This window comes from Monodelphis domestica, chromosome 5, assembly GCF_027887165.1.
Source record: "Monodelphis domestica isolate mMonDom1 chromosome 5, mMonDom1.pri, whole genome shotgun sequence".
Taxonomy (NCBI): Eukaryota; Metazoa; Chordata; class Mammalia; order Didelphimorphia; family Didelphidae; genus Monodelphis; species Monodelphis domestica.
The window spans coordinates 124,641,931-124,665,394 of NC_077231.1; the positions used below are offsets into that span (position 1 = coordinate 124,641,931).

Genomic DNA, 23,464 nt, shown 5'->3' on the forward strand with positions numbered 1-23,464 from the left:
TTCCAGTCTCCATGGAATTCCTCCACTTTATTACTCCATTTAGCACAATAGTATTCCATCACCAACATATACCACAATTTGCTCAGCCATTCCCCAATTGAAGGGCATCCCCACATTTTCCAAATTTTGCCACCACAAAGAGTGCTGCTATGAATATTCTTGTACAAGTCTTTTTCCTTATTATCTCTTTGGGGTACAAACCCAGCAGTGCTATGGCTGGATCAAAGGGAAGACAGTCTTTTAGTGCCCTTTGGGCATAGTTCCAAATTGCCCTCTAGAATGGTTGGATCAATTCATAACTCCACCAGCAATGCATTAATGGCCCTACTTTGTCACATCCCTCCAACATTCATTGCTTTCCTTTGCTGTCATGTTGACCAATCTGCTAGGTGTGAGGTGATACCTCAGAGTTGTTTTGATTTGCATCTCTCTGATTATAAGAGATTTAGGACATTTTTTCATGTGTTTATTAATAGTTTTGATTTATTTAACTGAAAATTGCCTATTCATGTCCCTTGCCCATTTTTCAATTGGAGAATGGCTTGATTTTTTGTACAACTGGTTTAGCTCTTTATAGATTTGAGTAATTAGACCTTTGTCAGAGGTTTTTGTTATGAAGATTGTTTCCCAATTTGTTGCTTTCCTTCTAATTTTAGTTACATTGGTTTTGTTTGTACAAAAACTTTTTAATGTGATGTAGTCAAAATTATTTATTTTGCATTTTGTGACTCTTTCTAAGTCTTGCGTGGTTTTAAAATCTTTCCCTTCCCAAAGGTCTGACATGTATACTATTCTGTGTTCACCTAATTTACTTATAGTTTCCTTCTTTATGTTCAAGTCATTCACCCATTCTGACTTTATCTTGGTGTAGGGTGTGGGGTGTTGATCCAAACCTAATCTCTCCCATACTGTCTTCCAATTTTCCCAGCAGTTTTTATTAAATACTGGATTTTTGTCCCAAAAGTTGGGGTCTTTGGGTTTGTCATAGACCATCTTGCTGAGGTCATTTACCCCAAGTCTATTCCATTGATCCTCCTTTCTGTCTCTTAGCCAGTACCAAATTGTTTTGATGACTGCTGCTTTGTAATATAGTTTGAGATCTGGGACTGCAAGGCCACCTTCCTTTGTATTTTTTTTTTCATTAACTCCCTGGATATCCTTGATCCTTTATTCTTCCAAATGAACTTTGTTATGGTTTTCTCTAATTCAGTAAAATAGTTTTTTGGTAGTTCAATGGGTATGGCAATAAATAGATAGATAAGTTTGGGTAGGATGGTCATTTTTATTATGTTAGCTCGTCCCACCCATGAGCAATCAATGTTTTTCCAATTGTTTAGATTTAGTTTTAATTGTGTGGAGAGTGTTTTGTAGTTGTGTTCATATAGTTCCTGTGTTTGTCTTGGCATAAATCAAAAATTAATTGGAAATTAAACAATATGATTCTCCAAAACCAGCTAGTTAAAGAACAAATCATAGAAACAATTAATAACTTCATTGAAGAAAATGACAACGGTGAGACATCCTTTCAAAATCTATGGGATGCAGCCAAAGCAGTACTCAGGGGAAAATTTATATCCTTGAGTTCATATATAAACAAATTAAGAAGGGCAGAGGTCAATGAACTGGGCATGCAAATTAAAAAACTAGAAAGTGAACAAATTAAAAATCCTCAGATGAAGACTAAATTAGCAATCCTAAAAATCAAAGGAGAAATTAATAAAATTGAAAGTCAAAGAACTATTGATTTAATAAATAAGACTAGAAGCTGGTATTTTGAAAAAACAAATAAAATTGACAAAGTACTAGTCAGTCTAATTAAAAAAAGGAAAGAAAAAAACCAAATTGACAGTATCCAAGATGAAAAAGGAGACCTCACCTCTAATGAAGAGGAAATCAAGGCAATCATTAAAAATTTCTATGCCCAATTATATGGCAACAAATATGGCAATCTAAGTGATATGGATGAATAATTACAAAAATATAAATTGCCTAGACTAAAAGAAGAAGAAATAAATTACCTAAACAACCCCATATCAGAAAAAGAAATTGAACAAGCCATCAAAGAACTCCCCAAGAAAAAATCCCCAGGTCCAGACAGATTCACAAATGAATTCTATCAAACATTCAAAGAACAACTAACCCCAATACTATACAAACTATTTGACAGGATAAGCCAAGAAGGGGTTCTACCAAATTCTTTTTACGACACAAACACGGTACTGATCCCAAAGCCAGGCAGGTTAAAAACAGAGAAAGAAAACTATAGGCCAATCTCCTTAATGAATATAGATGCAAAAATCTTAAATAGGATACTAGCAAAAAGACTCCAGCAAGTCATCACAAGGGTTATCCACTACGATCAGGTAGGATTCATACTAGGAATGCAAGGATGGTTCAATATTAGGAAAACCATCCACATAATTGACCATATAAACAGGCAAACTGACAAAAATTACACGATTATCTCAATAGATGCAGAAAAAGCCTTTGATAAAAATACAACACCCATTCCTATTGAAAACACTAGAAAGTATAGGAATAGAAGGGCCTTTCCTAAAAATAATAAACAGTATATACCTAAAACCATCAGCAAACATCATCTGCAATGGGGAAAAACTCAAAGCCTTCCTATAAGATCAGGAGTCAAACAAGGATGCCCATTATCACCTTTATTATTTAATATTGTACTAGAAACACTAGCAATAGCAATTAGAGAAGAAAAAGAAATTGAAGGTATTAAAATTGGCGATGAGGAGACCAAGCTGTCACTCTTTGTGGATGATATGATAATTTACTTAAAGAATCCTAGGGAACCAACCAAAAAGCTAATCAAAATAATCAACAACTTTAGCAAAGTTGCAGGATACAAAATAAACCCACATAAGTCATCAGCATTTCCATATATCTCCAACCCAGTTCAGCAGTAAGAATTAGAAAGAGAAATTCCATTTAAAGTCACCCGAGCAAAGTAATTTAATGCAAAGACTTCTTCCTAGCTCAGTGATTTCTTTTGTACTCTCGCTACAATGATTTTCATTTTTTGCAAAAAGCTTTTTAATATTTCTAACTTCCTCTTCTGATCATCTCTATGCCTTGATTATATTTATATCCCCAATATTTAAACAGTTTCTGACACACATTAAGTGCTTGTTGACAAACTGATTAATAACTTTTCCCTTGATTTTAGTTCTGATTCTTCCTTCCATTTCAACATATAGATATTTATGTGTATATGTGTGTATACGTATGTGAAAGTATATGTATGTATAAGTGCATGGGTCTATATATAGTAATGATATAAGCTTTTTTTTTTTTTGCAAACTTTCTTCCAGTTTTCCCAAAAGTTTTTGTCTTGTAGAGAATCCTTTCCAAAATAGTTTGTGCTTTTGGTTTGCCAAACACTACAGAAATCCCAAACTATAATTTCTTGGTGGGAGAAAGTAGGGCAAAAAAATCATTAGCCTTTTCAGATTTCTCTAATCATTTTGGCCCATATTATTTCAATAGAACAGAGGTGCATGACAGGGAGAAATTTAAAAGTTTCGTTACCAAAACTACATTTAGTTTTTCTTCATTTCAGAAAGTGTAGCCATAGAGATCCAAGTAGGGGGATAAGATATGAAGTGAAATGAATTTCTGATAGTAAGACAGATGAAAATTTAATTGGAGGAATCAGAGAAAAGGGTAGTTTAAAGAGGAGATGTAATATTAGCCCAGGCATTCCCTATCTTCTGTGAGCTGAAGTGAAAACCTTCATAGCTATTGGCTAAGAGAACTTATTGAGAGCTGCAGCCCTCCCCTTCAGGGAATAGACTTATTAATAACACCCTCCCCACCTACCCCTCAACCCTTATGAGACAGAATATCAAGGTACATTGAAAACAGATACATAGTAGGATAGCTAGGTAGCTCTTTGGATTGAGGACCAGGCCTAGAGATGGGAGGTCCTGGGTTCAGATATGACCTCAATATTTCCTAGCTATATAACCCTGGGCAAGTCACTTAACCCCCATTGCCTAGCCCTTATCCCCTCTTCTGCCTTGGAACCAAAACACAGTATTGATTTTAACACAGAAGGTAAGGGTTTAAATAAAAGAAAGAAAAATAATAGATGAATATCAATTGAATATGATATATGACATCCACTGTAAGATTAAAATTAATATCCAATAACTCCAAGTATTATATTTTAAAAGATTTATTAGTAATCATTTGAAGTAGAAGAAATACAAGAACAAAAGTAAGCCTGAGTAAAGCCACATGAGAAAAATTCTATCTATTTAATGGCAATAGTAAACAAACCTACTATCATTAAGATTCACATGAGTTGCTGTGTGACATTTAAAACCTTTGAAGCTCATGGATACTTGTCACAAGTTCTCCAGATGTAGCCAATCTTTCAACCTTGGTGAAGATATTTCTAACAAAGCCTATTACTGCCATCATTCCAAAATATGGCAGGAGAAACCAGGAAAAAACTAACAAACCAAAAAAAAAATCTCTATACTGCTGATGAAACTTTTGGGGCTAAAATGTCACCAAGAATCTAGATCATTCTGGTAGAAAGGTAGAGTAAACTGAAGAGTTACAAATAAATTAAAAACTCCTCCAGGGGTAACCAAGCTTCTTGGGAAATCCTCCCCCATCCCGGATAAAAGGCATGTATTTATATGTTCCATCCATTGCAATGAGGAGGCAAGGAACCCAATAGTGAAAATCACTTCTGATGTCTCATCCATTACATTTTTATAAATGCAGAGATGGGGAATACAATAGCGCTATTGCACTTCACTTCAACTACTAAATGGATCCTTACCTCTTATTACAAACAACTCAAAGGGAGGCAAACTCAGTCAGAGTTAGTGGTGCTACTAGATATCTGACCATCACTTCTGAAGACCCCTTAAAATCAATAGAGATTTTTAGCTTATTAAATTCTGCAAAGGTTTTATACAGGTTATAACCAGTTTGATGGAATCCATCCATGATCATCTATGTGATAATTAACAAAGGCAAAAAGGAACAAAAAGCCATTAAAGCAACATGTAACCTTGATGAATCTGATGACAAACCCAGGGAAGGGTCAAGGGTTTTTTCTGGTTTTTTTCATTCTTTTGATTTTATTATCTCTCGATGTCTCATGAAGTCATTAGCTTTTAGTTGCCCAATTCTAATTTTTAAGAAATTATTTTCTTCTCTGAGCTTTTGAGCCTCCTTTTTCATTTGGCCCATTTCTTCTTGCATTGCTTTCATTTCTCCTCATTTTTCCTCTGCCTCTCTTAATTGATTTTTTAAATCCTTTTTGAGCCCTTCCATAATGAGACCAATTAATATTTTTCTTTGAAGTTTTGCAAGTGTTTGTTTTGCTTGCACTGACCCCCTTCTATGTCTGTGTCTTGCTCTTTTTCACTATAAAATTTTTTTCTATGAGTAGGTGGTTTGGGTGTTTGGGGGTTTTGGGGGTTTTTTATGTTTGCTCATTTCCCCAGTCTTTATCTTGACTTTCACTTGTATCTTAAAGGTGGGCTCTGTTCTCAGGGTAGAGAGAACAGTCTCTTAAACTTTAGTTCTTCCTTGCTACTACCCTTAGCCCCATTTCTGGGTTTTTGAAAGTTTCAGTTCTTCCAAGGTGGTATGATAGCCTATGGATGAGAGTTCTCAAAGCCACTTCCCACTGCTGATTCAATCAATTGTCAATGGCTTACAGAGCTCAGAGCTTCCCTATGCTGGGGCTCAAAGTCTAGCCTCAAACTTGGGCAGGGGCTTTTGTTCCTAGTCTGGGCTTGATCAGGTCAGGCACACTATGAACTTCCTTGTCTTCAGGCTTATAATTCCACTTTTAGCTTTGGGAAGGGCTAGTTCTATCTGGGCTCCTATAGACCAGCACTCTGGGAACTGTGTTGAATGGATGGAGGGGGGTGTCAATAGGGTTGCACCGCTGTTGGCTTGGGATCTCAGGGACTGGATATTAGCTTGGTTCATTAGCTAGAACAGTAGAGGTGGCTGGTGGGAAGCTTGATGTTGGCTTAAGCAATACTCCTTCATAGCCTCCTGAGGGTGTGTGCTCCCCTCTCACCCCAGCAAACTAGATGCTCTCTGCCTGCCTTTTAAGTTGTTCTCCACATGAAAGTTATATCTCTCCATCCCCTTGTTGGTTCTTTCATTCTAGCATTCATTTTGAGGAATTATTTTTAAAGTTGTTTGGAGATGATTCTCATGATGGTTTCAGCTTTCCCTGCTTCTACTCTGCAATCTTAGCTCTACCCCCAAAGCTGGAAAAAATAATAACATTTATCTGGAGGAACATGAAGTCAAGAATATTAAGGCAATCAAAGAAAAAAATTAGAAAGGAAGGGGCCTAGCAGTATATTTTGCAAAGATGTAATTATCAAGCAATTTGGTACTGAGTAAGAAATAGGTTGATCAATAGACTAGATTCAGTACCTAGAACATGAGAGCAGATAAACTAGCATAAACCTAGTGTTTGATAAACCCTAAGAACCTACCTAATGGGGAAAGAATTTGCTGTCCCACCTGCTGAGAACCCCTGGAACCATGAGTGGGGCTGGACCCCAGCCTGTGGCAAGAATTCACTATCCAATAAAAAAAAGTTTGAAAAACTGGAAAGCAGTCTGGCAAAAATATATTTATACTAGGTAGAGATCAACCTCTCACACCGTATACAAAGAGAAGCTCAAAATGGGTACATGACTTGTTAGAGTGATATCATATGCAAATTAGTAGAATATAGACATGTCAGGTCTATGGCTAGGGAAAGAGTTCATGACCAAACAAAAGGCAGAGAGGTACACAGGAGGTAAATTATAAAATTTTAATTAGATGAAATTAAAAAGGTTTTGCAGATGCAAAACCAATGCTGCTAAAATTGAAACAGAAACAAAATACTGGGCAGAGGGAGATCCTTACAGAAAGTTTCTCTAAGAAAGGTCTTATTTCTTAGGTAGACAGAGAACTAAGTCAAATTTACAAAAATAAGAATCATTCACCAAATGATCAATGGTCAAAGAATATTAATAGGCAATTTTCAGAGAAAGAAATTCAAGCTATCAAGCCTATATTAAAAAATGCTCTAAGTCACTAACAATTAGAGAACTAGAAATCAAAACAAATCATGTACCACCTCACATTCATCAGATTGGCTAAGATGACTAAAAAGGAAAACGATAAATGCTGTAGGGGCTATAGAAAAATAGGTACACTACGGTACTATTGATAAATTATGAACTAGTTCTAAATTCCGGAAAGTAATTTGGAACTATGCCCCAAAAAAATACTAAACTAGGTATATCTTCTGATTCAGCAATACCACTAATGGATCTATACTCCAAAGAGAGAAAAGAAAAAAAAGAAAAATATATAGCAAAATATAGCAAGTCTTTCTGTGGTGATAAAATTGGAAACAGATGGGATACCCATCAGTGCAGAATGGCTGAACAAGTTATGGTATATAATGTGATAGAATTCTATTGTGCTATTAAAAATGGAAAAGTGATTTTCTATATGTAATAGCTGGGTAAATATAAACATATGTATGAGAGATAATACAAGTATACAGTATCTAATAATAAACAGAAAGAGAAGAATGTATTTATTTCCTTTGGGAAATTGCAATATCCTTTTAATAATCCCAAACTTCTTCCAGAGAGCACCCCCACTTTTTAAAAAATTCTTACCTTCTTAAAATAAGTAATAAATATCAGTTCCAAGGCAGAAGAAGATCAGTAAGAACTAGGCAAGGCCTTTCTTTTAACACTGATATTCTATTATCTTTGAATGGCTGTAAGTTAAAGAAAACTACCATCTCAGTAGAATTAAAAATTATTTCAGAGGGTACCCAAGGGTATATAGTAGGTATGAGTATATAATATACAAGGAAGTTTGAAGAATTGGAATAAAAATTTCCCAACTTTTGATGATCAAATCTGATACTTCTTTTTCAATACTGATCCTTCATCTAGTATATTTAACACTATTGATCACTCTTTCTTCTTGAATATTCCTTCCTCTCTGTTTTCATGTTATTTTCTCTTGATTTTCCTTCTACTCCATTACTCTTTAGTCTTTTTTTTGGCTCATTATCCATATCATGCTCCCTAATAGTGGGCATTTCCCAAAGCTCTGACCTAGACCTTCTCTTTTGATCACTCTCTCTCTCTCTCTCTCTTTTTTTTTACTCTAGAATATTTTTCCATGGTTACATGATTCATGTTCTTTCCCTCCCCTCCTCCCCCCATAGCCAACACCCAATTCCACTGGGTTTTACTTGTGTCATTGTTTTGATCACTCTCTTGATCACTTCAACAGCTCTGATCTATATGCTGTGTAGAGGAGATATATATGTATATATGTCAATATAATGTGTGTATATATGTGTGTGTGTGTATGTATATATCCAACCCAGTCTTTCTCTTAAACTCCAGTTCCGCATTTTCAAATGCTTATTGAACTTTTCAAACTGTGTTCCAGAGACATTTCAAACTCCATATTCGCCAAAACTGAATTTATTATTTTCCCCTGAAACTGATCCCTAACACCTAGTTTTTTGTTTTGTTTTTTTTATTTCTATGCAGGTTACCACTATTCTTCCAGTCACCTAAGTTCATGCCATTGCAGTTTTCTTTGACTCTTCACTACTCCTCACCTTAAGTATCCTATCAGCTGACAAATCGTGCTCTTTCTACTTCCATGTCACTTATATCTGACCCTTTTCTTCTACTTGTACATCTTCCACTTTAGTTCAGGTCCTTGTTATCTTTTATCTGGGATTATAATTATCTGATTAGTTTCTTCTCTCCCTACTTTAGCCCTAGCTATGGTAGTGATATTTTTTATATGTAGATCTCACCATGTCATTACCCTGCTCAATAAACTCCAGTGGCTATATACAGCCTAAAAAATATAAACTCTTCCATTTAGCTTTTTAAAGCTCTTTACAACCTGGGCCCAACCTATCTAACTGCTTTGTTGTATATTACCCCCCCACACACACACACACTCAGCAATATAGCAAATTTGTACTTTTGGATTTTTTTTACACAGGCTACTGCATCCCCCATTTCCTTGCATTGACCCTGGCCTTCCCTTGTACTTTAAATGTACTTTCTCCACAAATCCATTTCATAGAATCACTTTCTTCCTTCAAGACACAACAGAAACATTACCTTCTACATGAAGTCTTTCTTGATACCCCCAAATGCTAGTGTCCCTCAACACTAACTACCTTGTGTTTATCTACATTGTATTTATTTTTATTCTCTCTCTATATATTTATAATTATTTCTTTTTAATCCTTACCTTCTATCTCAGAATATATACTAAGTATCAATTCTAAGGCAGAAGAGTGGTAAGGGCTAAGCAATGGGAGTTAAATGACTTGCCTAGTCATACAATTAGGATGTATCTGTGGTCAAATTTGAATCCAGGTCCTCCAGATTCCACAGTGCTACCTAGCTGCCTCTTCTCTTTTTATTTCTAACCTTCAAGATTCACTATTTAGCCCATATACTTTAAGATGCTAACCCTACTCCTTGCTTCACTAAAGGGATCTATTGCTTTGGTACTATATAGGTTATCTGGAACATGTTTAATTCTGAGGGAGCTTGTTCTCTAATGAGAAGAGAGCTCATTAAATCCTACTCTGGGAGCCTGAAAAAAAAATGTTTACTTATGCTTAGGTTATGATTTATGTTCCCCAAAAGAAGTATGAGATATCCAATGCACATCATGAATTCAGGTAAGGAATAGATAATTTATTCCCATACCGAAAAGAAATACTAAACGTAAAAGCTTCATAAGTGCTTAACTGACAAAAACAAATTTAAGAAAGAATTTAATAACCTGAAATTAAAATCTCCTGGAAAGCTAAGCTTCCATCTAAGCATAAATAAAATTTTTTATCCTATCTACTTTAAAAGTAATTTACCTTTGTTGGGCATGAAAACTTTGATTCAATCTGACTTTAAATCAAAACCATGGCATTAGGGTGGGATAGGTTCTAAAAGTAAACTAATTCAAAACCAGATAGGGATTCTAAACATTAGAAGCATAGTGGAACAAGCCTGAGGTTTAAGCACACCTTTGAAAGTGGGAGGACTGAGTTGAAAAGGGAGATATAGAAGAGGATTACTGACTTGTACAAGCTTCTCAATCAGAAAACCCTGAATGAGATAAATCACAAGAAAAAGGTTTCCGTCTTTTCCCCAACTTTTCCTGGGTAATCTTGTCTATCCAGGGACACTATATGGTTTGCTGTTTTGTTATCCAAATGTTTACAGTAAACTGAATTTTGCTTTAACTACAAAGAAGCCAGGAATTTACTAGAAATAGATATAAATGTAGAGGTAGGGAGAAAGCCTAGTTTCTGCCTAAATGTTAAAACATTCTCCTAAATAGAGGTTCATAATGATTTTGGCTGGACTGGGAACTTTTTCTGAAAATCTACAATAAACTTCTAAAACCTGAAGAGGAAGGAAACCTCTTCTTTAGGAGATCATTACTGTTACCCCTTTTACTTAAAACTGAACTAATTATCATGAGTATGCTATAATTCATTGTACTTTTTAGATAATAAGCATTTTTTTGGTCTAGATTATTTTTAAGGTGGTTTCTTTAAACATGGTCAAGAACTATACTTGCTTGAGATATTGCAGCATTAAAAACAGGAGCATTTTGTCCAGGCTTATCATTTTATCAGTGGGAGGGAACTGGAGTATAAAGAACTCAAACTTGAGTTGCCCGGGGCACTGAGGGATGGAGTCACTAGGTCAAATTTACAAAAGGAGTAAACTTGGGAGGCTGGATTTGAACCTGAAGCGGTTGAGCCTCCCTAGTCAAGCTTTCTAGCTTATACAAGGAAACTCAGGGAGGGCCATTGAGCTTTAAGAAACTTGCCAGTAAACGGGAGTTGGAATTAGAACCCAGATCTTTCCAAACTCCTGGTCCAGCCTTCCTACCACGTCGAGTAGCTAACCCCCAAATCCTCTTTTTCTAGTGGGCAGAATCATGATGTCATACTTTCTGCTTAGGGATAAAGATGGAGGGGAGGTAGGGGGTCGGTAAGCAATTCTATAGGAGATGCTCAGAGTATCGTGGAGGAGTACGTGGAGATGGTCCGGGACAGTGGGGTAATCAGAGGGCAGAGCTTTGTGTCTGTGAGGGACAGAGGGATGGCTGGATGGCTGAGGGGGTGGGAGCGGTAGGAAAAGGAGAGAAGCCCCCAGTGTCTTTTCCCCCTCCCCCCTCCCCTCGTCGTCTTTCTAGAGAGGAACGGTTTAAGGGGCGGAGGAAGAAGCTCGCACTCGGGGAACTCTCGAGCTCCCATTCTCTCCCTCCAGGGGCGCGCGCTCCTTCCCTACTCTGCTGCGGAGTGGAGGGGGGGGGGGGGTGACGCGCGGAGGGCTCGACGACTGGCGCGCAGAGACCGGAAGGAGGGGTCTCGAGAGCGCAGAAGCCATCGTAGCCGCATCACCCCCCTCCTGTCCTCCTCAGTTCAGTTTGCTTGTTCTCCCGCCGCCTCTGACCTTTCCGCAAGCCCCCTCACGTCTCCCCCTCACGCGTGCGGTGCGCGAAAAGGCTCGGCTCTCGAGCTCACTGCCGAGCAGGCCTCGATCTTTGGAGGCTACGGGGCGGTCTCCGCTGGCGTCGCGAGCTCCGTGTGTGAGCAGGGCTGCGCGCGCGCCTCTGTATGTGTGTATGTATGTATGTATGTAAGTGTGTGCGCGCGCGTGTGCGCGCTGTGGCGGAGTGACGGGGAGGAGGGCTTGTAGACTGTGAGAAGAACGCGCGTGTGTGAAAAGGGGAGGGACCGTGTGTGAAAGGGGGAGGGGTTCGTATGTGAGTGAAAGAACGTGCTAGAGACGGTGTGTGTGAAAGGGGGAGGGGGACTGTAAGGGACCTCGTGTGTGAACAAGACCGTGTGTGTCTGTGTGTGTGTGTGTGTGTGTGTGTGAGCGAGAGCGCGCGCGCAGCGCCAGAGTGTGTGTGTGAGAGGGCCGGGGACTCTGGCTGCCGGAGCCGCCGTTGCGGGAGGAGGAGGAGGAGGAGGAGGAGGAGGAGGAGGAGGAGAAGGAGGCGGCTCCCACTGCGTCCAGCATCCCAAGATCCCCCTCCTTCTTCCCTTCAGTTCCCTACCCTCCTACTTCCCTTCCCTTTCCCCTTCCCTTTCCCGACATACTGCCTGCCCGATCGTCCGCGCCCCTCGCGGTGTGGTGACCCCCCAGGCCCGGCCCCGGCCCGGCCCCCGCTGGCTGGGAAGGGAGGGAGGAGCTGCCCGAGCCAGGTGGGTGATCCCCGCCACCCTATCCCACCCCACCCCCCACCGCCGCCCCCGCCCCCGCCCCCAAAGGTGTGTAAGGGAGAGGGAGAGCTCGAGCAGACAACTGATCGCCCCAGTGAATGAAAGGGTGGGGGAGAAGATGTTGACCCCCTATGTTCGTGGGCACATGTAATGAGGTTTGATACACCCGTGTCTGATAAAGAGGGAGCCGAGTGGTAACCTTGAGTGGGAAAGGCGATGGGTCGTCATCCCTTCCTGTATTTGTAGGGGGGTGTGGTAACGCGGTAAGGGGAAATGTGGATTTAGTACTCCCACCCCTGCCCAATGGTGGACCATTCTCAACTGTTCTGTACCCCTCGAACAAATTCTTTTTATAAAGTGTGACCGAGGGATTCTGAAATTGTGCTGGGCTCCCTGCAGTTATTTCTTCCAGACCCCATGCTTTCCACCATGTACATGTCTTTTAGAGCGTATTTCCTTGTCTATCGATGAACCTAACCCTTGTTGGATTTTGACATAGTCTACCAATAGCACTTAGACCCTCTTCTTCATTCTCCCTCTTGGAAACAGAAGTAGTGTTAGGAAAATACTCAGGTTTTTTTGTTGTTGTTGTTGTTCTGTTTTGTTTTCTGTAAATTAGTTCCCTTTGCTCGTATATAAAATGGATTGGTATGGTCTACTCGATTTTTTTTTTCCATTTGTGTATGTGAATACAAATAAGATTATTTTTCCTTTGTAATAGTATCTTTGGGGATATGATACTCTTCCTGCTGTGATTATAACTTTGATGTGAATTCCTCTGCATTCTCTCCTAATTCCACAAAGTATTCCCACTTTGGTGGAGTTGATCTTTTGACAGGATTTTTCTTATTTGGAGGCCTGAATTACTTTCTTATGTTTCTGTTAGATTTTTATTGTGAAAGCTGACTTAAAGGATACATTTTATAATTAAAATTTTACTGACACAATGTAATGCCATATATTTTCTTTTGTCATGACTTTAAGACGCTTAAAGGCCTTCTCTTACATTCAGATATGACTTAAAAGTCATTCTTAAGTAGTACACTTAAGCACAGTGGGCCTCAGTTTTATCATCTACAAAATTAAGAAGTAGCTGTACTAGACTTTGAGGTACTTTTCACCTTGATATCTAAATCTGTGGTATCTCTTTGTATGTCACATCAGTTTGTAAATCTGCAATTAAAATAATAAATAGACATACTTTACACCATTTTCTTGATCTTTAATTCGTGCTACTTCAGTGTATTAAATGGAAGATAACTAGTCCAGTGGGGGGGGGGGGTCATGGATGTGTTTTTTGCTTTCTACTTTGATTAGTTCAGTAAATAATATTCTTTCTTTGATGGAGTTGTTGATCTAGCAATATGGCTGTTGATGTTTTTATCTTTCTTTGTTTCTCTTTTTCTCATCCTTTTTGCATCCCCATTAGGTACCTCCCTGTTATGTGTGGGGGCAGTTCGATTCTGAAGAAAGGGCCAAGTAGGGGAACTGCTTAGTCAATCACACACAAATGTGCATACAGTCTACTAGAGCCTCATTTCTCTTTCTGCCTTTCTCCCTGCAGGAAGGGAGGAGCTGAGCCTGTAACTACTAGGTTGTGGGGTGCAGGGCAAGCATCCACCCATTTTAATTTCTAAGTGGACAGTGCCTTCCCTGGGTTACTTACCTCTGTGAGAACTTCAGTGTGAACATGAAGACGCCATCCCTTTTTTTTGTTCTTTGAATCATCTTTTTTTTTTCTTTCCAGAGGGGACTCAAATTTTCCATATCTTCACAGTCTCATTGTATAGAAAGATATAAAGCTGGTCATCATCTTTTCCCTAGTAGAATGAACACCCAGAGTAAAACACCAAGTATTCTGGTACTCTTAGAAATAATGAGCTTTTAAAATTCTCTCTATTCTCTTTTTCTCCAGCTCCCATCCCTCTGGAACTTGCTGCTGGGCTAAATCACTAGATTCATTCATCTAAATATTTCCCCTCCCCCCTGGGCTGAAAGACAGAAAGACTTGCATACAAGAAAGCAGTGGGGGAGGGGAACAGAATGGAACAGAACAGAGGGTTGTCACACTGTTTGGGAAGCTGGAAGTAGATTGTATCATTTGCCCCTAGGGATCAAGCATAAAGATCTAATCTGTGAAAATAGGTGGAGGTAGAACTTCTGAATACATCATGTGAAGAATAAGAGGGAATCAAGCTTAAAGTAAGGAAGATCTCTTATGTTTTAAGATAATTCTTTTGGGGAAACTTTAGTTATGAGAATTTGCTATGTATATAGCACGTCATTTTACATAGAATTTTGAAAAATTGTCAGAATGCTAAAAGACAGGTCCTGAAATTCATATTGTATTACACATTAGAAATCTGATCTGAGGAGAATAGAAACAATTGAAGTACAGTATTGTCTTAAATAGTGAACTAGAGTACAAAGAATAGGGTTTGGTTTTTTAATCATTACTTTGTGTCTGAGTCACAACTCTTTAAGACTCAAGGGCAAAGGCTAGGCAAATGGGGTTAAGTGACTTAACCAGGGTCACACAGCTAGGAAGCCTCTGAGGCCAGATTTGAACTAGATTTTAATCTATATATAGCCTTTACCCAGTACATTAAAACAGCCAAATTTACTTCTTTCTGAAGGTGCTGAAAGTCATAGGATAGTTAGAAGAGATCATAGAGCTTATAGAAGTTGTGACTTTTTAAAAATAAACAGATTGTTTACTGAATTTTAAGATTAGAAGTCTATTTTGTAATTTTTGCAAATTTTTTCTTACTAAAATAGTTATGAAAGAATACAGGACATCATAAATATATCACACAAAAAGCTTTGTGTTCATAAACTTTATGTGACTAGGCACATATTATATATATTTGGAGGGCAGAGGGAAAAATTGATTTCAGGTCTAACAACTATTACTACTGTTATTTTTTGCACATTTTTTTTAAACCTTATCTTCCGTCTTAGACTCAATATTGTGTTTTGATTCCAAGGCAGAAGAGTGGTAAGGGCTAGGTAATGGGGGCTAAGTGAAACTTGCCCAGGGTCGCACAGTTAGGGAGTAATCTGAAGCAAGATTTGAACCTAGGACCTCCCATCTCTGGGCCTGGCCCTCGATCCGCTGAGTCATCCATCTGCCCCTTTTATAAACATATTTTGCAATGACTTTTGTCCCACTTGAACCTTATTTATGGGTCATAGCATCAGCTAGGTCTGCTCAGAACCTGTTTCTATATATTTTTTCCTCTTACCAGAATTATTATGGCTGTTTATATCCTTCATTCTTTATGATTGCCATTTGACTTACCTTCTTCCGATCTTAAAAAAAGAAGAAATAAGGACCAAAAGAAAAAACACCAAGCCCTTTGGTATCACTGATAATTGGCAAAGCCATATATAAATTTTAAGGAGACACATTATTTGCCTCTGTTCAAAAATTTGGAATAACCGTTTTTTAAAAAGATAAGTACTTATAATTAATTCAGCAGCTTCCTTCTTAACTGATCCTTTTACCCTGTAGCTTTTATCACCTAAAGTTGGAGAATTCTACCCCATTCTGAAGTAACTTGTTCTAGTGTGAGTTAAGTACCATATTGTCATAGACTATTGTTCATATTACAAAGATCTGTTGAAATATATGTTTAGTAGCAAACAGTACTGTTCTTCCAGAAAATGTTCTAGGCATGTTGACAAAAATACTGTTTTTAACCCAAAATTACCATCTTTGCAAAATCGCCAATATCTTTCTATCCTCTGTATTTAGCCCCCCCTCAGTTTCATTCCTAAGGTTATCCTCCCCAAGTAATAAATATATGCTCATTTATTTTATGCAAGCAATATTATCTTCAAAGTAGTTATTAAGATATTATCTACAAGGCACAACTCAGGTGCTACTTCTTAAAGGATCCTTTTCTGATTTCCCCTAAGTTATGGAAATTACTTTTATATACTTTGTATTTCCTTAGTTGTGTACATCTTTTTATGCACCTGCTTCCAAACATAAGCTTTTTGAGAGCATGGCCTTTGTAATTTGCCTTTGTTTCCCCAGAGTTTAGTGTATTGCCCTTATGTATTATGAGTTTAGAATTATGATTTCATTAGTCTCTGGAACTACAGGTTAGGAAACTCTTTTTACCAATTGAGAATAACAACTTGTCAGCAAGTTTGTAGTCTTAGAGACAGTGGTCTGGACCACCGAGTGGTTAAGATGATTTGCCCAGTGTCACATAGCTGGCTTGTTTCAGAGGCAGGTCTTGAGTTTAGGTCTTTCTAATTATGAAGTTGACTTTTCATCCATCAAACCATACTGCCTTTCTTGTAATTTTTCTATTAAAGATTTGTTAGGATCGTTAAATACTATAACCCTTCAAATGTGTATAATAGTAAATTTTATGCTTATGAACCTGTATGTATATTATCCTAGGTACTAAGATGAAAGGATAAAAGGAACTAGTATTAGATTTAATATGTTGTTTTAAAAAAAAGTTCTCTGAGCATAGTAGATTTCTAATAGAGGTTTGTAGAATTGAATTGAAAATAGGAATGTGGGAGTTGCTATAGCAGATCAAACTACATGTGTTCTTATTACACTGGTGTTTTGCTTTTGGCAGCATTTCAGACCTTGATGCTTTATTGGAAAGCCAGACTGTATCTTGCCAAATTGTTCATTTGCCCATAACAGTCTTGGATTTCTTCCCTTGTGCTTCCTGGTCCTTAGTTGTCAGCTTATTCCTTTGACATATGATTAGGTTAGCAGTATTCTATAAAACCTGGGGCACCAGCTTAAAGGGCAAGGCCAGACATCTTCCATGTACAGAGTAATGTTTATTGAGCACTTCCAGTTTGTTAGGTATTAACAACTCTAGGAGCATGTTTCAAACTTTGCCATATAGTAGAGAAACAGTTTCTTTGTACCAAACGTTTCCCACTAAGTAGTTGAAAACATCTTAAATTTCAGTCAGGTTTTAGAGGCAGAAACTTTGTCTTAGTTGTGTGCAATTCTACCTATTTTTTTGTTTGTTTGGGAAAATTACCTGTTTATTTCTCAAATGGGAATGAGTAAGAGTTATTTGTCCATAATATTTTTATGTCCTTAGTCCATTTAACAATTCCTTATAATAATAATTTATCAAAAGTCGACCATGTGAAAGACTCCTAGGCTCTGGGAGAGTAAAAATAAAAATACATTTAAAAACTTACATTATATTTAATTTTTCCCTTGTTTTTGTACTTCAGACTACTTTGAGAGTTAGTTGTCTTACATTCTTAGTCTTCTCTTTCTGTGAGTAGCTTTTGACTGAAAATGCTGCTTGACTTCTATATGAAGCTCAAGTATTTATTAATCTTACTAGGGGTTAATGGGTTGTATTGTGAAGGGAGTATATTGTAAAAAGCAACTATTAATTACAAAAAAGAGGAGGATTAATGTTAATCAGTATTTCCTAAAGTGTCTTGATATTCTTAAATATAAAATATTCTTTACGTGAAAGTCATTAGTTATAGTAACAATGAAAATATTAAAAGAAAAAATTTGTCTTAAAATTTTTTTCTAAGACTGCTGTTGCAAAAATCTCATTTCTCTACTTGTTGGAACTTGTAAGCCTTGGTGTCAAGTTTTCTTTGATCTGGCTTTCCTTTGATGTTATCTTTATCTTCCTGTTTTCTACCTTGGCCTCCTGTTGTGAACCTGGGCCTACATCTGTATCTTAAGGTGAGAAATCTTTTTAAAAAGTATTTTATTGATGCTTTTTGTACATGCATCCCAATTATTTCACACTGGCCTCAAAAAAATTTTGAGATACACATAAACCCCTCCGGATTGAACTTGTGAGAAAGAAAAATTATTAAGTAATAAGTAACATTCAATATAATGACTGCCATCTGACAAATACATACCATATTCTAACCTACTAGTTCTCTACCTCTTTACCAAGATGGGAGTGTTAAAAATATTCTTTTGTTTCTACTTAATTTCCTTCTGCATCAGTCCATACAGCTCTTATTGTGTTTCTCAGAGTTCTTCAAGTCCTCAATTTGTCATTTCTTACTCCCTATTGAAGTGATTCTGTGAAGATTTTGGTATGTATAAAATCTTTTTTTTCATGTTTGATTTCCTTGGGTTATATTCCCAGTAGTGGTATTGTTAGGTCAAAGGATGTGAATAATTTAGTTGCTTTTCTTGCATAATATATATTAATATAAAAATAGTTATTGTAGTTATTTTTCATCTTGAATTTCTGCCTAAGAAGTTCCCCTTTCTTCTACCCCCCCATCCCCTTCACTTTTAGAATCATGATCCAATCAACCATCCTGTTGCTTCTAGTAGAGAGGTTTATCAGACTTTACTGGTCCATGGCCCCTCTAACAATCCAGATTGTAACTCTTCAGATCAAAGTGTCCCTTACTGACCACCACTCTCCCATATTTGTGGTCTCTCTCTTATTTGAAAGTAATCATTAAGGAAATAGTGTGAAAATAATTATGATACCCTTACTCAAATTAATCAGTATTTACTTAGTTCATTGTGATTTAGTGAGTATCAGTAATTATTATAGTGAGTTAAGCAGAATAGGATTGTTTGAGATAGTTATGTTGGCTAATGCTGTAAAAATAAGGTTATAATGTAGGTTAAAATCAACCCATCATGTATGTATTGGTGATACTTACATGTATCAATGGCTATATTCATTGTACTTAATCTATTAGATTCATACTGTTAGACTTGTAAGAATTTCTCCTAGCTTGTGTCTCTGTATTAGCACTACCTCCCACTCCTAAATATGATGCTTGAAATAAGGTTCATATGCCTTAGCAATACTACTCATACCTATGAATTATTATCTTTACTCCTTAGTGACCTTTAACACTATAGCTTCTTAAGGACCTTGTCACAGTTCTCTTGAATCCCAGAATGTTGTTGATGAACCCTTGCTGAGAGAACTGGATGGCCTTGTAGAAGGCCCAAATCTTGTTGACAGGGTCTTATGACCTGTGGAAAGTCTTATGACAGGTTATTAGTAATTGATGACCTGTGAAAAGACCTGCTGACAAAATGGTTATGACTGATATACATGTCTCTTAGTTAATCATAGAGTGTGGTCCCTCCCATCTGAAGATGAGTACTACCACATTCTATTTTTGATAACCTTGGATAGGAGTCCTTAAGCAGGAGGGGAGTCTTGGACCCAATTGATTAAGTTTCATTGAAATCCCTAATAAGTTGATGGATCATGCTCTGTCTCAGTGAATATTGTTACAAATGTGGATATTTTGGATCCAACAATGTTCTGTCTTTGTTTTTGTATTTGTATTCCCAGAGCTTGTGTTTGGCAGATATTAAAACAAATACTTTTTCATTCATTAATTCATTCTTTTACTTGGCAAGCATCTTAGTGCCTATCATATCAGGTTCCTTGCTAAGTGTAGGGAATACAAAGGAAAGCAAAAATAGTACCTGCCTTCAAGAAGCTTACAGTTTAATGGAGATATATATTTACAAAATTATATGAAGTACCTTCTAGAGGGCAAAGTACTAGCTGTTGGAAAGAAGAGGAAAGATTTCATGTAGGAGGTTGCATTTGAAGGGAGCTAAGGATTTTTTTTTTAAACTTGTATCTTCTTACCAATTCTGTCATATTGATTCAAGGCAGAAGAATGCTAAGAGCTAGAAGTGGGGGTTAAGTAACTTGTCCAGGTGTCACGCAGCTAGGAAGTGTCAGACCAGATTTGAACCCAGGACTTCTCATCTTTGGGCTTAGCTCTCAATCCACAGAGCCACCTAGCTACCCCTGGGAACTAAAGATTTTAATGGGTAGAGGTAAGGAGAATATATTACAGGTATAGTGAAAGTTCAAAGGCACAGAGAGCGGTGATAGAATTTATTTGAGGTACAGTGTAAACCTCAAAATTCCTTAGACTTATAAATGTTGGAAATTTCACCATTGGGATATTTCATACTTGGAAAATTTCTTACTGATAGTCTATTGGAATGGGAACCCCATTGGCATGGGAGGTTCCTTCTCTTCCCTTCTTCAGATTACTTTAGGACAGAAACCTTTTGCTGAACAATGGAAAGGACTTTGACCTATGCTTAAGCATAGAACAGGAATTTCTTTGAATCATGATTGATTTTAGAATTGATACAATGGAGATACTTGGAATAAATCTCCACCCTATTCAGTCCTAACAGGATTGAGTAAGGGCTGCAGCCTAGATCAAAGATTTAATCATTTGAAAATATGACCTTCAACAGACATGTGCAAAAGCCAGAAACCTCTGGGCGGTCCTGGGTTAAGCTAGAGCCTCCATTGGCACAGGGAAATTGATGAACAGTGATTGGTAGATGGGAGAACTGAGAGGAGGAACTTGGATGGTTTTCCTTAAAGATAGGAGGGTCTGGAGACTGGAGGAGGGGTGGAGGAGTTTGGTCGGGGTGATTGCGGTGGACTCGGAGAAGCTTGCGCTGAAGGAAGCTGAAGGTGGGGGCCTCTGAGACTGTTTCTCCAATTTGGTCACGTGAGTGATAGGGACTGATCTCTTTTCTTTGCCCCAGCTATCTAAGGGCTTGGGCCTTTTGGCCCAGCCTAAACAGAAGGGGTATTTAAGCCCTATTCCCTTCTCTCCCTTTTTCTCTCTCTCTATCTCTAATTCCTTTCTTGCTCCTATTGTAATTAAACTCCAAAAAAGGCTGACGGCTGACTTGAGTTTTTCATTTAGGAATTACATAGCTGAATTCCTTGGCGACCTTAAATTAATATATATCAGTCTTTTAAAGTGATTCCCTTGTAACAACAGCAAAAAGGCCAATTTATCTAGACTATAGATTTTTTGAAGAACATAATTCAAGATAAAGCTAGAAAGATTAGCTGATGCCAGATTCTGAAAGACTTTAAACATCAGATAGAGGCATATGTATTTGTAAAGAGACACAATAGGGAGACACTGGAGTTTATTAAGCAGGAGTAACAAGATCAGACCTGCTGTGGGATATGACTGTCAGCTTTGGAGAGGGCAGAAACTTAAGGCAGACTAACCAATTAGAATGTTATTGCCAGAGGTGATAAAGGTCTGAACTATGGTGGTGGCTATGTAGGTTTAGGAAAAGAGATGGTTGCAAAAAATAATTGTTATGCTTTTGTAATGTAGGTTAAATATTTAAGAATGACTTAAGATGTAAGGATGGTATTGCCCTTGACCACAGTGGGGAATTTCGCAAGGGATGGATTTTGGCAAGAAAATGATTGGTTCTGTTTTGAACATGTTGAATTTGAGATGTCTATGAGATGTCCAGTTTTAAATAACCAATAGACTTTTGGGGGATGGTGGGGCTGGAGCTCAGGAGAAAGACTAGACTTGGATATATAGTTCTGTGAGTCATCTGTGTAGAGATAGTAATTGAATCCATGGCAACCAATGAGGTCACTAAGAGAGTGTATAGAGAGAAGTGAGCCCAGGACAGAGACATCCCAGTACATCCACAGTTAGGGGGTGGGATATGAATGATGATCCAGCAAAGGAACGGTGAGACAGGTAGGAAGAGAGCCAAGAAAGAGCAGTATCACAAAAACTCAGAGAGGAGAGGGTATCCAAGAGGAGAGGGTAGTCAACAGTGCCAAATACATACTGCAGAGAGGTCATGAAGGATGAGGACTGAGAAAAAGCCATTGCTTTTGGCAATTAATTCTCCCCTTAGCCAGAATTGTTGAAAGGTACCTGATTTTGTTCTCTCCTAAATATTTTATGGTGTGAATTTTTATATTCAGGTTGTCACATACCCATTTAAATCTACTATGGCATATTAAGATGTAGGACTAATCCTTATTTCTGCCAAAGTACTTTCCAATTCCCAGCAGTTCTTGTCAAAAAGAGAGGCATATCATCTAAATATAAAGGTGGAATAAGATCTCTTTTTTCTATTCGAGGAAACTTGACTCTCCTGGAAGAGCAAATGACTTGACCAGAGACACCCACTTTTAATTGATATTTTGTATATTATTTAATACTAAGTTACAATTTTTGATAAATTTTGTTTGTTTCTTGCTTATTCAGCTTGTTCCATTTATTTACCTTTTAATCAGTACCAAATAGTTTTGATGACTACTGCTTTATAATAAAATTTGAAATACAGCAGTCAGAAGTGTCAAGCTTTTCTTCACACCATCCCCACTGCACTCTCACAGATAATCTATTGATATAGAGGGCATCTGTCTTGTTCTAACTTCTTTGGTGTCCATCAAGTTAGACTTGCTGATATCTTCCCTTAGAACTCTACCTTTTATATTTTCTCTAATTTCTTTGATTGTTCTTAACCATTCTAGAAGTTCTTGGGAATTGTTCTTTTTCCATTTCAAGTGACTTCACAGAATTTATTATACTATTTTCACCCTCTCCAGGAAATTGATTCATTTTCCTTTGTTATAAAGTACTTACTTGTTCACTAAGATGGTTTTGCTTTTGTTTTTGTTTTTGTTTTTTAATGTTTGCTCATTTTTCCTCAGTAAACTTAGTCTTAGTCAATCATTTGGCTATTTTTCTGTGATATCCTTGGTGAAGCCATACTTACTGCCAATCGCTAGGCCTCTAAATTACCCATAACCCATTGATGTGTAGTCTCTTTCTTTCAACACTTACGAGTCTTTTGTGCTCTCCCTGGGATTGGATGAGGTCTTTTCCCCTCAGAAGTAAGGATGATTATAGTAGGAAGGTGAGAGGGAGTGAGTGCAAAGATTTCTTCAAAGCATTATTGATCTTAAAATCATAGATTTAGACCTAGAAGAGACCTCAAAGATGTCTTGTTCAAACTCCTCATTTTATAGGTGAGGAAACTGACCTCTTCTTGACCTCTCTTTCAGGGCAGTGTCTTCTTTTTCTTTTTTCATAATTTTGATTTTGTCCCAATATTTCTTGCTGTCTCAGAGTATTGATTTCTCTTTAGCCCATTCTAGTTTTCAGAGATTTCATGTTCTAGATAAGGTTTATCATTTTCTTTTCTCCTTTTACTTTCAGAGCTTATATTTCACTATTATCTCTTCATTCTTCTTGGATATTTATTTAGTTTATAGCAAATTATTTTCCTTTTTGTCTTTGCTTGCAGTTATTATAAAATTACTTTCTCCTAAACTGAATTATTGGGTAGCACTAGAGAATAATTTTTAT

At 37.5% G+C, this 23,464-nt stretch overlaps 2 protein-coding genes across 5 annotated transcripts in view; one reads left to right on the plus strand and one right to left on the minus strand.

The window, feature by feature from the left end:
* Positions 1-11,671, minus strand: part of MFAP5 (microfibril associated protein 5) — a 104,197-nt gene extending 92,526 nt beyond the window's left edge. Inside the window, exon 1 of the mRNA XM_056799277.1 lies at positions 11,541-11,671. The gene's annotated coding sequence lies outside the window, so the exon portion shown is untranslated. The remainder of the gene's footprint in view (positions 1-11,540) is intronic.
* Positions 11,672-12,032: 361 nt separating this feature from the next.
* Positions 12,033-23,464, plus strand: part of RIMKLB (ribosomal modification protein rimK like family member B) — a 90,920-nt gene continuing 79,488 nt past the window's right edge. The window contains exon 1 of one of the 4 annotated variants that reach the window (XM_007503625.3): positions 12,033-12,298. The gene's annotated coding sequence lies outside the window, so the exon portion shown is untranslated. Of the gene's footprint in view, positions 12,299-12,352; positions 12,472-21,180; positions 22,018-23,464 lie in introns of those variants that run through there. The other 3 variants (XM_007503627.3, XM_007503626.3, XM_001368108.3) reach the window with 3 other exon arrangements.